The 14,128-nt window shown below is 37.3% G+C and overlaps 1 long non-coding RNA gene across 2 annotated transcripts; it reads left to right on the top strand.

Moving 5' to 3' along the window:
- Positions 1–4,073: 4,073 nt before the first annotated feature.
- On the top strand, positions 4,074–10,716 carry LOC141507000 (uncharacterized). 2 transcript variants are annotated; one of them, XR_012474045.1, is made up of 3 exons: positions 4,074–4,696; positions 6,771–6,847; positions 9,363–10,716. It is a non-coding gene; the product is annotated as an uncharacterized LOC141507000 (long non-coding RNA). The 2 variants fall into 2 exon arrangements; XR_012474044.1 differs by lacking the exon at positions 4,074–4,696 and adding an exon at positions 6,314–6,689.
- Positions 10,717–14,128: the final 3,412 nt, after the last annotated feature.

The raw sequence follows: 14,128 nt of genomic DNA on the forward strand, positions 1-14,128 counted from the left end.
TTAGAGAACCCACCCCGGGTGTTCACAAGAACTATTTGTGCCAGATCTGTGGTAGAGCATTCCCGGCTCATATTTCCGACATACTGTAACTTGTTTCTAGACCATCCTTTGGTCATCTTCCATAATGAAGGATAAGAACCCATCAACTAACCAACATTGCATCTGCATCTATCTATATATAATGCTGACTGACTTTTTTTACATAGTATTTTGTGAAAATGGAGGCCTTGACTTGCTTGAGCCCCCCAATTGCCTCATTTTACAGCTTTAAGTATCTTACTTATATTAGAGTTGTCAAGTGGATCATATGAGTGGGCCAGTGTTGACCTGAACAGAACCTTTGTAATAAAATCAAATCAACCTCATTGAGCTGGTTGATAATTGAAGTTATACCATTCTAGTCTCATTCCTTTATATTAGAAATCACCTTAACTTGTTAATTTTTTTTTAAAATTTGAGGACAGATTAGCATTGGTATTTTACTGAGTCAATTTATCCCAACATTGCTCCACTGACTGGCAGGACTTTTTTTTCCCCCAGAAATGTTCTTCTTAGGGGCGGCTAGGTGGCCGCCATGGATAGAGCACCAGCCCTGGAGTCAGGAGTACCTGAGTTCAAATGTGACCTCAGACACTTTAATAATTACCTAGCTGTGTGGCCTTGGGCAAGCCACTTCACCCCATTGCCTTGCAAAAACCTAAAAAAAAAAAAAGTTCTTTCTTAGGGGAGTTCTGCATCAGGAAAGGACCCTTGAAGGACCAGAAGAGATTTCAGAGAAAAAATAAAATAACTAGGTCACAGAAAATAAATTTTATATACCTATATCAACATTTTCCTTGTCTGCACCTAGGCTAGGCTACCATCCTTCAAAGAACAAAGACCACTGCACCAATCAACCAAATGATTGGAGGCATGAATTGCACAATTATGTTTATTATAGAGAATCCTTCTCACTTGCCTTTACCAGAATCTTTCCCAGGGCCTAATTTTTATGATACAGAACTACTAGCGATGGTCTGGCTACTGCAGGTACCTCTTGGTCTTAAATGGTTTCAATTCCATCCCATGTCAGTGAGACACCCGGGCAAATCAGCAATGCCAGGTAAAGCACTAGCTTGTGCTATGTGATGATAATATGTGATAACCTGGTACATTCTAATCCATTTTTCAATGGACTAATTGTAAGTATGATCTTTTCCTCACAGATCAACCATCTTTTTTTTTAGGTTTTTGCAAGGCAAATGGGTTAAGTGGCTTGCCCAAGGCCACACAGCTAGGTAATTATTAAGTGTCTGAGACCAGATTTGAACTAAGGTACTCCTGACTCCAGGGCTGGTGCTTTATCCACTGTGCCACCTAATGGCCCTGGGCCAATCTTCTTTGAGTTGTGATGGTTGGAACTATGACAATATCTGATCATATTCAAACTTTATTCAACAACCTGGCATATTCTAACCTTTCTCTCAACTTTCTTCCTGTGGTTGTTAAGACAAATAATTATTCTATGCATGAGCTTCTAGACTGTAGGATCTGTGTCTGCTAGACTGAAGGCAAGGGACCATGGTTACTTTGAATTTTATAACTCCTAATGTCTAACACCTCCTTACAAACTAGGTGCTTAATAAATGTTTTATAAAAGACTTTAATAGCTATATTTTCATAACCTCTCTTTTCCCTTAGAATGGCAGGCACTTCACAAAACACTTCCTTCATCTTATTCACACATCTCTGGTGCCTCCTACCCAAGGCTCTCCAGTTTCTCTCTACTTTCCCACTTCCTCACTTCCCCTCGTGTTAGCATTCTATTTCTTTCTAAATGTTTTGTATATTCTTAACAATTGTAGGCATCCCTGATGGAATATAAGTTCCTTGAGGGCAGGGACTGTTAAATTTTTTATTTTTGTCTTCCTAATTTCTGTTCCCACAGTGTCTGGCATCTTGCAGTTTCTCTGATGGTGCTATGCATAAAGCAAACATTTACCAAGTTTTTGTTGAATTGAAACGGGTCTTATACACTCTATGTCCCTTCCCTAGAGCTGCTGGGTATGAGTTTAAGCATTTCAGGGGCTTAGTTTGGAGAACAGGAAAGAGCAACCAAAGATACTGCAACTTTCTCACATACTGCAGCATTTCCCCTCCTACATTTACCCTTTCTGAGTATCTTGCCCTGCTGGCATCCTGTTTGCATATTACTCCACTATCAATAGTCCAATCAAAGAACCAATCAGTGCCTACTTGGTGCAAAGCAAATGAGATACAAAGATAAAAATGAAATAATCCCTGCTTAAGTTTTTTCTCAACCTCCCTAAATCCGCTGCTTTTGAGTAAAGAAATTGTTTTCATTATCTTCCCATTATTTATCTCTGCTTATCATCCACCATGCAAAATGAGTTCAATTCAATTTTGCCAAAATTTATCTTATCTACTTTGTACATGACAGTATTAGGATTTCATTCTTTCCAAAAAAAATTTACCTATATCAAAGTTTTTCCTTGTCTGAAGGAGTTAGGCAGACAAACACCTTGGGGTGGGCTGATAGGAAGAAAAATTTTATATTAATAAATTTTAATATTTAGCAAAAAATACCAATAAATAAAAATAAAAATAAATAAATTATATGAGCTCCTTCACTGGTTTACCATGAGGAAATAACATTGTAAATTTAAAAGTTGGCTATCTTTTAAAAAATACATTGAACAGTTATGCTCCAATATCTTCATAAGGTTTTTTTTTAGTTTTTTTTTTTTTTTTTGCAAGGCAAATGGGGTTAAGTGGCTTGCCCAAGGCCACACAGCTAGGTAATTATTAAGTGTCTGAGACTGGATTTGAACCCAGGTACTCCTGACTCCAAGGCTGGTGCTTTATCCACTATGCCACCTAGCCACCCTTCATAAGGTTTTAAGAAGGCCTTCAGTATATTAGGTATTTTATGGAAAGTTTCTCAGAGGACATTATAATCTACAGGTTGAAAAAACCTGAATGTGACATGGTTTTGCAATGGGTAGAACTTTACCCCATCTCATGAGATAATCTTTCATGAGATGGGTCTGTCAAACCTACCATTCATACCATACATTCCAATAGTGACAACTCATTGAGAGAATAAGTATATGAGGAAATGAAATTTAAGTTTCAAAGTGGCTCAAAAGTGTTAAAAGAAGAAAGAAGGCCAGTAATAGGTGACAGAGGAACCAAAGAAAAACTAAGAATTCTGAGCTGACAACAACCATAAAGCTCATCTAGTCCAATTCCTTTGTTTCAAGATTTGCTCAGAATTACACCAAAAGTTGTTATCAAGAGCCTAAAGACCAAAACAAACCTAGGTTTTCTGATTCCAAATCCCTGCCCAAGTCCCTAGTTTTGCCTTGGCCTACCCTTGTGTTAAGTGTATCTAACCATGGTAGTAAGAAAAATAAACAATGTATTTGCAGTCATCGGATCTGAGTTTGACTCTGAATTTGTCTCCTCCCTGGGCATCAATTCCCCTTTCTGTAAAATGAGGAGATTGGATTAGATGAGATTTAAAGTCCCTTCCAGCTCTTGATTCAGTTCTATACTACTTCTCTTGTTATAGTGGCATGGAACATACTAATCTAGATAATACCCCTTTAGTCTAAAGCTTCTCAGGTGCTCACGCATCTGCCTTTTTCTGCCTTTTCATGGTCTGGGTTCAGTAGGTGGAGAGATGGGTTCTACTTTCTGTTTGTACTGATCTGTATATCTGCTGTTTCTCTCCAATAAAATATAAGCTCCTTGAGGAAAGAGACAGTTTTCATTTTTGTCTTTAGATCCCCAGTGCCCAACACAATGGAGGTAATAAGAGTTTGTGATATTGAACTGAATTAAATTATAATAAAGTCATTCAGACTTTTAAAAAAAGGTGGAGAGAAGCTGAATGTTTTTGAAGGGCAAGGAGGAAGGGGATAAAAACAGCTTCCTAGAAGTCAGAACACATTAGAGCATGGGGAAATATGGGTTCTTACCAAAGATGCTTTCAAATAATTCCTCATTCTCTTGGGCCAGAAAGACAGGGGCTCTATGGTGCTGTAATTCACGTTCTCTCTCCACATCCTCTCCTTCCCTTGCTTCCTGTTCCACATGGAGAGGGAGTGGGGGTCTGGTGGGTCGACTCTGGAGCCCAGGCGCTCGACCTAGAACTCGATGGCGGCTTCGGTGCTCCAGGGTTAGTTACCACAGGGTGATGATCAGTGGAAAGACTCTGGACCTGGGCCTGAATTAATGTTTGGGAATCCCCCAGGAGGAGGTTAGCCTTATGGACAGTTCTGCCTCCTTCCTCCTTCACAGTCCTGTCTCAGAAAATAAATATTCCTATCAGCATGAGCTGTTGGTTACTATCATTCCATTAGTCGCCAGAGCTCTGGGGACCCTCTCAGACCAAGACTGACCTTGCCAACCCAGAGGTGTCACTCTGGAAACGGACAGAATCAGAACTCTGAGCTCTCCCCCTGATTCCATTCTGGCTGTTCCCCTTAACTGCCACACTGCTGTGACCTAGAACTAAGTCTCCCACCAATCAACCCCTGTTAAGTGCCATATATTTGCTATTTGCAAGCCAAATTCTATGTGAATGGGGAGCATGGAAGTTGGCTAAGATAGAAGTGCCTTCCCTCAGCCGTTTCACAATTTACCTAGGGAACCTAAAATGGCCATTCATTTTTTTGAGCTCATGATGGAAGTAGGCAGCTGGAGTATAACAGAAGAATTTAAAATGTATATGTGTGTGTGTGTGTGTGTGTGTGTGTGTGTGTGTTTGTGTATATGTACATTTGTCACAGAGATAGAGACTGGACTTGTGATTTTTTTTTTCAGGTTTTTGCAAGGCAATGGGGTTAAGTGGCTTGCCCAAGGTCACACAGCTAGGTAATTATTAAGTGTCTGAGGCTGGACCTGAACTCAGGTACTCCTGACTCCAGGGCTGGTGCTCCCAACCTCCACTGTGCCACCTAGCTACCCCGACTTGTGATTTCTTGATAGAGAATTCTTGAATGAGTTCCTGAATGGTGCCCACCATTGTAGATTGGCACCTTCTCTGCAATATAGAGCCTTAGAGAATGCCTTACTGGCTGAGTTGTGTCCAGAGTCACAAGAGACTTGTCACTGTGTTTGTTAGAGACAAGACTTGAACCCAAGTCTTTCTGCAATGGTCATGATGGCTTTTTAACACACACACATACATACATACATACATACATTGAGTGCATCTCTCTCTCTCTCTCTCTCTCTCTCTCTCTCTCTCTCTCTCTCTCTCCATATTTGATTTATAGTTAGGAAAGAATATTTGATCTCAATCTACCTTTCCCCCATACATTCTGTAATCTGTTCAAACTGGACTTCTTCACTTTTGATATTCCAATATTCCTCCAATGCTAGTTGAATGTCTAAATTTTTCCATAAGTTTATGACTTGGGACAGCTAGACAGCACCCTGGCTAGACAACACCCTGGCCAGATCACAGACCTTGGAGTCAGTTGGATTTGAGATAAAATCCAACTTTAGACACTTACTAGACCCTGGGCAAATCACTTAACCCTGATTGCCTCAAAAAAACAGTTTATGACCTTAGTCATATGTATATGTGAAGTAAAAAGGGATCTGAAAGATTTCAGGAAGATTCCCCTAGTAATAGTATCTTCTCCATCTGCCTGACCTACTATCTGGAATTCCACAGACATTAATTAGGTCTCTTAAAATCCAAAATTGAGAGTGGCAGCATAGTATTTTTTTTAGCAAATAATTATTGAATATCTATTTGATAATCAACATATGTAGTTTATAGTTTCCCCCTTTTGAATGTAAAATACTTGAAATCAGGGTTTGTTTTGTTTGCTTGAATTTATATTCCCAGTTTCTTAGCACAGTGCTTGAGATTCAATAAATGCTCTCTCTCTCTCTCTCTCTCTCTCTCTCTCTCTCTCTCTCTCTCTCTCTCTCTCCCTCTCTATCTACATGGTTTAAAGTCTTAGTTTTAAATAAGAGGTCTTTCCTAGTCCCCTTTAATCCTAGTGCCTTCCTTCTGATATTCCTGTATAGAGCTTGTTTGTATTTGACTGTTGCATGTTGTCTCCTCCATTAGTCTGTGACCTCCTCAGAACAGAGACTGTCTTTAGCTTTACTTTGTATTCCCAGTGCCTCACATATCATAGTTAATTAATATTTTTCTGATTTCACTTAACGTGGATTTAATTCTTAAGTCCCTAAATCAGATGTGAGAAGTGAACTAAAGGAATTATTGTCAATTTGATCTAGTCACAGCTGGTGCCTCTATATGTCTCTCCCCTCCCAACCTCCAATTTCTATGAATATCCTGGTAAGCAGAAAATTTTACACAGAGGAAGATGATTAAAGGATCATTTTTGAAGCACCATCCAAAGTGAGGGGAGGACAGTAAAAGTTGCTCTGCTTTGAGGGAACTCTAGAACAAAAAGCCAAGGATAGATTTAAAGAGAGTAAATAATGTATAAAAGGTCCCTTTTTGGATTTTTTTTTACTTTTTTTTCCCTGCTGCTTTCACCTTTTTTTTGATCTTGGCAATGCCAGAGGCAGAGATTAAGTATACGTGGCATAATTGGCAAAAGGGAATTATTGGACAATCAGTACCATTTAGAAACAACCAAAGGTCAGCAGTCAGCTTAACTCCCACATGTCTGGTCTGCAGAAGGACAAACTGGGTAAAACACTTTCTTTTTAGTTTTCTCTTGTTACTAATCTTAAGATCCTGATATATATCCCTTCTGCTTTTTCCTTTTCAGTGAGTCATCACCATATAGGAATTGATTCTCCCTGCCCCCCAAGAACTGGGAAAACTCGAGTCAGGAGATGACTGGAGGTGATCTCTGCCATATAGGAAGATTTGATCTAGTTCTTTTCCCTTTTTATTCTATATACAATAAGTTATATGAATACAGCCTGCTAATATTCTGAATCTTTGAAATCAGGGAATAGTGAACAGAGAAAGTAGAATCTAGATAGAGTAGAGGCTCATGAATTAGGTTACAGATAGATGCTTTAGTATTATAATATTTTGAGCAATATTTCATTCAGTCCCCTAGATTCATTTCAGACTTTGCTAGCTTAGGGGTAAGCTTTTTTTTTTTAGTTTTTTTTTTGTAAGGCAAATGGGGTTAAGTGGCTTGACCAAGGCCACACAGCTAGGTAATTATTAAGTGTCTGAGACCGGATTTGAACCCAGGTACTCCTGACTCCAAGGCCAGTACTTTATTTACTATACTACCTAGCGGCCCCCGCTGAGGGGTAATCTAATGTCCTCCGGGGATATGCTTTACTTTTAGGAAAAGACTTGTTTAGAGGCACAGAATTACTGGAAAGTAATTTACAAGTTATTAAACTGTGGCTTAAGTAGGTCTCCACCTGGTGGGCAATTCAGATAATGCATCTCCTCTCTGGAGATAGGCTTATTCCTGATGATAACAGACCTAGACTATGGTGGATCACACTTAAAAAAACAAAAACAAAAACTCTTGAGTGTCTGCCCCTGGAAAACTTTGCCTCTCTTCCCTGAACTTACAGGACATGACTTTAGCAAAATGGAGGTGCTTACCCACAGTGATAGAATATTCTGGCTGTAGGCAATTGTTTTATTTTTGACAAAGAATCACTAAAACAGCAACCACCTGCCTGAGTAGGTGCAACCTCTAACAAATCCATGCAGTTTACTGATGTAACACAGTACAGCTTTAGTTATTGTCCAGTTGCGTCTGACTTTGTGATCCTATTTGGGGTTTTCTTGGCAAAGATATTGGAGTGGTTTGCCATTTCCTTTTCCTACTCATTTCACAGATGAGAAAATGGAGGCCAATAGGGATAAGTGCTAGCCCAGTGCTCTATCTACTGTGTCACCTAGAATGCCAGTGATAACACAGCTAAGAGATGGAGTATCTTGTATAATATATGTTTTTCTTTTTCTGCAAATTCCTTACCTAAGTCTGGTGGATTTGACTGGGGCAGATTTTAAGATTTCACTTTGTTTGTAACTTAGAAGTATTGACATACAGTTGAAAATAGAGTGCCAGGTTTGGAGTTAGAAAGATCTGAGTTTAAATTTAGCCTCAGTCACTTACCAGCTGGGTGACCTTGGACAAACCACTTAATCTTGTTGGGCTCCATTTCCTCATCTGTAAAATGAGCTGGAAAAGGAGATGGCAAATTACTCCAGTTTCTCTACCAAGAAATCCTTACATGGGTCATGAAGAGTCAGACACTACTGAACAGTAACAACAAGAACCCATTAGCAATGCAAAATCTGGAAGCCTTGTTGGGCAATATCCTTTGCAATCTGCTTCAAGGTACTCCTAGCCCCTCCTTTCAACCTCACTAAATGCTTTATGGAATGATGACAAAAGGCTTGTTTTTGAATACATATTCCTTAAACTTAATAGAATTAAATGGAGAGCTATTGCTAGGAATCTGGAATCATTGTATTTTTCACATATCAACTACAGAAAGATAGTTGATGTGAGAAAGAAAGTTTTGAGAAGTAACAAACTAATAGTATTTTAAGCTAATTTGGGAAAAATTCTATTACAACCAAGAAATTCTTTTCTTGTAATGATCTTGAAAATTCAATGTACCTTCATTGAATGAAAGACTCTTAGAGAGAAAAAGCTTTTGAAAAATCATCTAATTCAAATCTTACCTAAAGTACAAATTCCTACTATAATATTCTTGGTTAAATGGGCATCCTACCATCTTACATTCTACTAAAGGTGAACCAACTCCCATTTCCAAGGCATCTTGTTTCACTTTTTTTTCAGATTTAATTGTTAGGAAGTTTTCTCTTAAAATTGTATCAAAATCTTTGTTCCTATGTCTGTGTTGTTCATGGGTCCTGGAACTTTTCTCTGAGGTAAAAAAGAAAGTAAAAAGTAAAATCCTTCTTCCACAAATATTTGAAGACTCCTATCATGTCCTTCCCTAGATCTATTTTCTCTGATTTAGACATACCTAGTTCCTTCAGATTTCAATTTCTCACTCCCACTCCCCTTCCAGACCCATTGTTTTACTTTGGCCATGTTCCTGCTTATTAAAAGGGATGGGCTAAAATCCTTTTTTAAATTCCCTATAGCAAGGTTCATATAGAAAAATAGCTTAGGATATCTATTGTATTTTTGATATATCACAACACTGACTCAAGTTTAACATATAGTTCACTATAATTCTCAAGTCTTTTTCATCTTAGTTGCTCTCTAGTATGTCTTTGTTATCTTATACTCATTTAATTGAATATAAAGGAAGGAATCTTCATTTTTTTAGATGGCTTAAAATTTTATTTATCAAAAATTTATTTTTTTCTCCCCTCACTCTCATCTTCTTTTAACTACTAGAAAGGAAGGAAGGAAGGAGTGAAGGAAGAAAGGAAGGAAAGAAAGAAGAAAGGAAGAAAGAAAGCAAGAAGAAAGAAAAAAATGGAAGAATGGAAAAATAAAAGAAAAAATAGGAAGAAGGAAGGAAGAAAGGAAAGAAGGAAAATATGACTCCTTGTATTATATAAGCATTGTTAAATCAAATAAATTCTCATTTGGCCATGTTTAAAAATGTATTTTTTATTTTGCATGTTAAACCATCTTCTTGTGTGGTGAGCAGCTTTCTTCATCACTCCCCTGGAATCATGGTTGATCACTTTAATCAATGTTCTTAAGTCTTTCAGAATTGTTCATTTTTACAGTATTTATGTTATTATATAATTTGTTCTTCTGGTTCTCCTCTCTCCCCTCTGTACCAGTTCTTTCCAAGACTCTTTGAAACTGTCACTTTTTCATTTTTTTAATAGTACAATACTATTCCATTATATCCATGCACAGAAATTTGTTTAGCCCCTTCCTCAATTGATGGGTACCCTTTTTTGTGGTTGTTCAGGCATTTTTTCAGGCATCTGACTTTGTGACCCCCATTTGGGGTTTTCTTGGCAAAGATACTGAAGTGGTTTGTCATTTCCTTCTCCAGCTCGTTTTACTGATGAGTTGTATCTAAGGTTAGACTTGAACTCAGGAAGATGAGTCTTCCTTATTCTTTCCTGGTTTCACTTCACCATCTAAAAGCCTTGAGCAAGCTTTAGTTTCAAGGCTTTTTTGGTTTGTTTGTTTTTGTACCACAAAAAGAACTGCTACAAATATTTTTGTACATATAGGATCTTTTCCTCTTTCTTTGATCTTTCTGAAGTATGAGCCTGGCAGTGTTATAAACTGTCAAAGAATGTATATTGTTTAGTTACTCTTTGGACATGATTCCCATATTATTTTTCATAATGCTCTTTGGAATTCACAACTATACCAATAGTATAGCAATAGTGCCTGTTTTCCAGCTTGCCCTTCAACATTTGTAATTTTCTATTTTTGTCAACTTTCCCAATATAATTTATGGGAGGTGAGAACCTCAGATTGCTTTAATTTTCATTTATCTAATTACTGATTATTTGGAGAATTTTTTCACCTGGTTTGGGTTTTTTTCCCCTTGAGAACTACCTGTTCATAGCTTTAGATCATTTATCATTTGGAGAATGACTCTAGTTCTTATACATTTGAATCAGTTTCTTATATGCCTTGGAAATGAAAACTTTGTCAGAGAAATTTTCTGCAGATTTCTTTGAAGTTAACTGTTCCTCTTCTAATCTTAATTGCATTGGATTTGTTTATATAATAACTTAAAAAATTTTTACATAATAAAGATTGCCTATTTTGTCTTCCATGAATCTTTCAGTCCCTTGTTTGATTATTTCATACCTATAGATCTCGGAAGCATTTCTTTCTAGTTCCTTTGTTTATGATATGACTTTTGTTTATGATATGATATTGATGTCAGATATTTTTGCTTCTCTTGGTTTAAGGTGTGGATTGTTGGTTTAAACTTAATTATTATCATACTGCTGCTGTCCAGTTTCCCTAGCAGCTTTTTATCAAAAAGTAGCCCTTGGGATGGCTAGGTGGCACAGTGTATAGAGCACCAGCCCTGGAGTCAGGAGTACCTGAGTTCAAATCCAGCCTCAGACACTTAATAATTACCTAGCTGTGTGGCCTTGGGCAAGCCACTTAACCCCATTTGCCTTGCAAAAATCTAAAAAAAAACAAACAACCCAACCCCCCCCAAAGTAGTCCTTACCCCAATAATTCTATTTATTCTTATTAAATATAATGTTGTTAGAATTCACTACTGTTGAGATCTTCTTGGATGCCAAATTGTTATGAGGTTTTTCTTAATTGTTCCAAAATCATTGTCACTGTATCTTCTAATCATGGGTCTGAGAACTACCTTCTGAGTCCATGACATTGTAAAATAAACAAATATACAAAGTATGCTAGCTCTATATTTTTATATTGAACAAAAAAAGATCAAGGAAAGATACCTGGCATCTTTCCTTGGAGAGTAACCTTCTATTAATCACTATTCTTTGGGTTCTATCTTTAAATTAATCTTAAATTCAATTAACTGCTCTATGATTTACCTTTTGAGATGGTTTCCTACTTTCAGGGCAGGTAAGGCCTAGGAAAGTGACCCCCATTTACCTTATAGTGATTACCATTTTCTAAATTCTCACTATCCCTTTAATGATTGTTCAATTTGTTCTAGAATTTTCCCAGAAATTGCCATCAGGATGTAAAGATTTGCCCTAGGCTAGTGTCCAACTTCCCAGGAAATTAAATTCCAGCAATATTCCTGGAATCCTAGGGGAATATAGACTTATGATTTCCTTCAGTCTTAATGTTGTGGGATTGTTGGAATAAGAGTCAGGAGTCCTGAGTTTGAATCCTGACTCTTAGGTAACAACACTCAACCCTTTTGAGCATTATTACCTGCTTCATTAGTCAAAGTGGGAGAGTAATTGTAACTTGTGATCCATAGCCCTAGGTTCAAACAGGCCAACTTCATTCACCTGGTAGTCTGATAATTCTTATCAGATTGGCTTGTTTTGCCACCTCCACCCAGTATTGGAATTTAGCAGTTGTTAATATGGCACCTGGGTCCTCTCCAAGGTGGACACTGGGGCAGCTTCGTGATTTGAAAATCACAAATTTACAATCCTCACTCTTTTTTAATGTTTATCTGCATTAGAAAATTCATCTGCACCAGAAAACATTTTCTAAGTGCCTGTTGTAATGTTCATTCTGTCCATAGGTGAAAAAGAAGATGGAACTATGCTTCTAATTATTTATTTATTCATTTCTTAAAACTCATTATACATTTGATGAAATACTACATTTTAATTCCCTTGTTTTTGTACTTTTGTAAACAAATATTTAATGTAAAGAGAAAAGGTGCCAAACAACCATGATAAGTTGTCATTTGTTTCTGCTTTGGGTTATGCCCAAAATTCCCTCGAGATATTTTGAATGTGCTGGTGTTGCCTGAAAGGTGAAACCAATAGGAAGCTGGGATACAATGAACCAATAGAAATACAGATTTCAAAGGTTATCTTATTGCTCATTTCAGAAGTCATGGAAGTAGAAGAAAAAAAAAAGAGAAGAGGTAGAATGAGATTTGTTTCTGCAAATGTTCCAACATTGGCTGCTGTGCATAATCTAGTTTGGTGAGCCTCTTTTATTGCTCTTATTTGAATATAAATGCATGGAATATTAAACTACCTTTTTGGTATATCTTTTTTTTAATACTTAAAATGGTCATTAAGCTGAAGAACCGATTGTTAATTTATTTGAGTCTCCACCCCTACCCCCCATTTCCTCTGAGAACCTCAGAAGCTCATGTTTAGTTTTCCACATATGTGAATAATCATGGGTGTGAGTAAAAGGGTCCCCAGGTTGTTCACAAGCTCTTAAAATGACAGTGCTATCTGGCAAGAGTGGTGTGAGATTAAAATGAGATAATGAACCTTAAAAGCAGAGATTTAAGTGCCAATTATTATCACTGTCCTTATTAATTATTTACCTATTCTCACTAGATCTCTCTAGTCATCTGGTGATGATTTTATTCTCTGAGTTGGAACAATGTTTATAGGGAAATACAGAGGTATGCTGGTAAATGTTTAACTAGAGGACCAAGGGGAAAGGGGGAGGGAAAGACATATATACACATATATTAAACTTTTAAGTTTAATCTGAACTATTAATATTTTCTAGAAATTATTAGTCATGATTACTTTTTAATGTTACTTATTAATATTATTAACATGATCTAGACAAACATCAAAATATCAAAAAATACAATAAACCAGTAATGATTGGTGATTTTCTAAGGTGTATAATGCTCATTTTAAACATTTAACATCTAACAGTTGGTGGTCTGGTTGCCTGCCTCCAGTCCATCTTTGCTATTTGGGTACATGGCAGCCTTAATTAGAACAACACAATATGACTCACAGTAGCTATATCAATCTAAATAATTCCCTTTCTTTCCCAACTTCTCTTCCCCTCCTCGCTACTTCTTCTCTTGACAAAGATATTGAGGTGGTTTGCCATTTCTTTCTCTCATTTTTTTACAAATTAGGAAACTGAGGCAGGCAAGGTTAAATAATTTGTCCTGGGTCACACTGCTGGTATCTGGGGACAGATTTGAATTTTTCCTGATTCCAGACCTGGCACTATCCCCTGGGCCACCTGGCTGCTCCATTAGTATTCACACCTCTGCTATTTCCTTTTCAATTCTCATGGCCCTCTTGGGACCCCCCCCCCCAAATATTTTGACCCTCCTCCATTTTGCCCTCCCCTCCACATTATAGTATGATTATCCAGTGTTTAATGTTCTTTTGCTTTCTATATATTTAAAGAACCTCTACTTTTAGACTGGGAAGTTTCTTTTTCAAACTGCTCCGTCATTTCTGTTTGCCTCACCTCATCTTTTCCTCATCACATTGCTCTTTTTATCACTTAGATACCTGTTATATCTAGGTAACACAGGACATCTGAATGTCTTTTCTATGTGTGACTACGTTGTAAACTGTGACAGTTTATGAACTTCCCAGTGGAATTGAATGCCAAACTCCCTCACATGTACTTTTTTTCCTCCCAAAAAATCTCTACTCTGACTTTTTTTTGGAATCTGTTAACAGGAAATCAGTGTAGAATCTTGTGTGGGTGTGAGCATGTCTGAAATGACTTTAACATATTGTGCAACTTGCATCTATTTCCTCACTTCTGACCCT

Source organism: Macrotis lagotis, chromosome 1 (genome assembly GCF_037893015.1).
Source record: "Macrotis lagotis isolate mMagLag1 chromosome 1, bilby.v1.9.chrom.fasta, whole genome shotgun sequence".
NCBI lineage: Eukaryota > Metazoa > Chordata > Mammalia > Peramelemorphia > Peramelidae > Macrotis > Macrotis lagotis.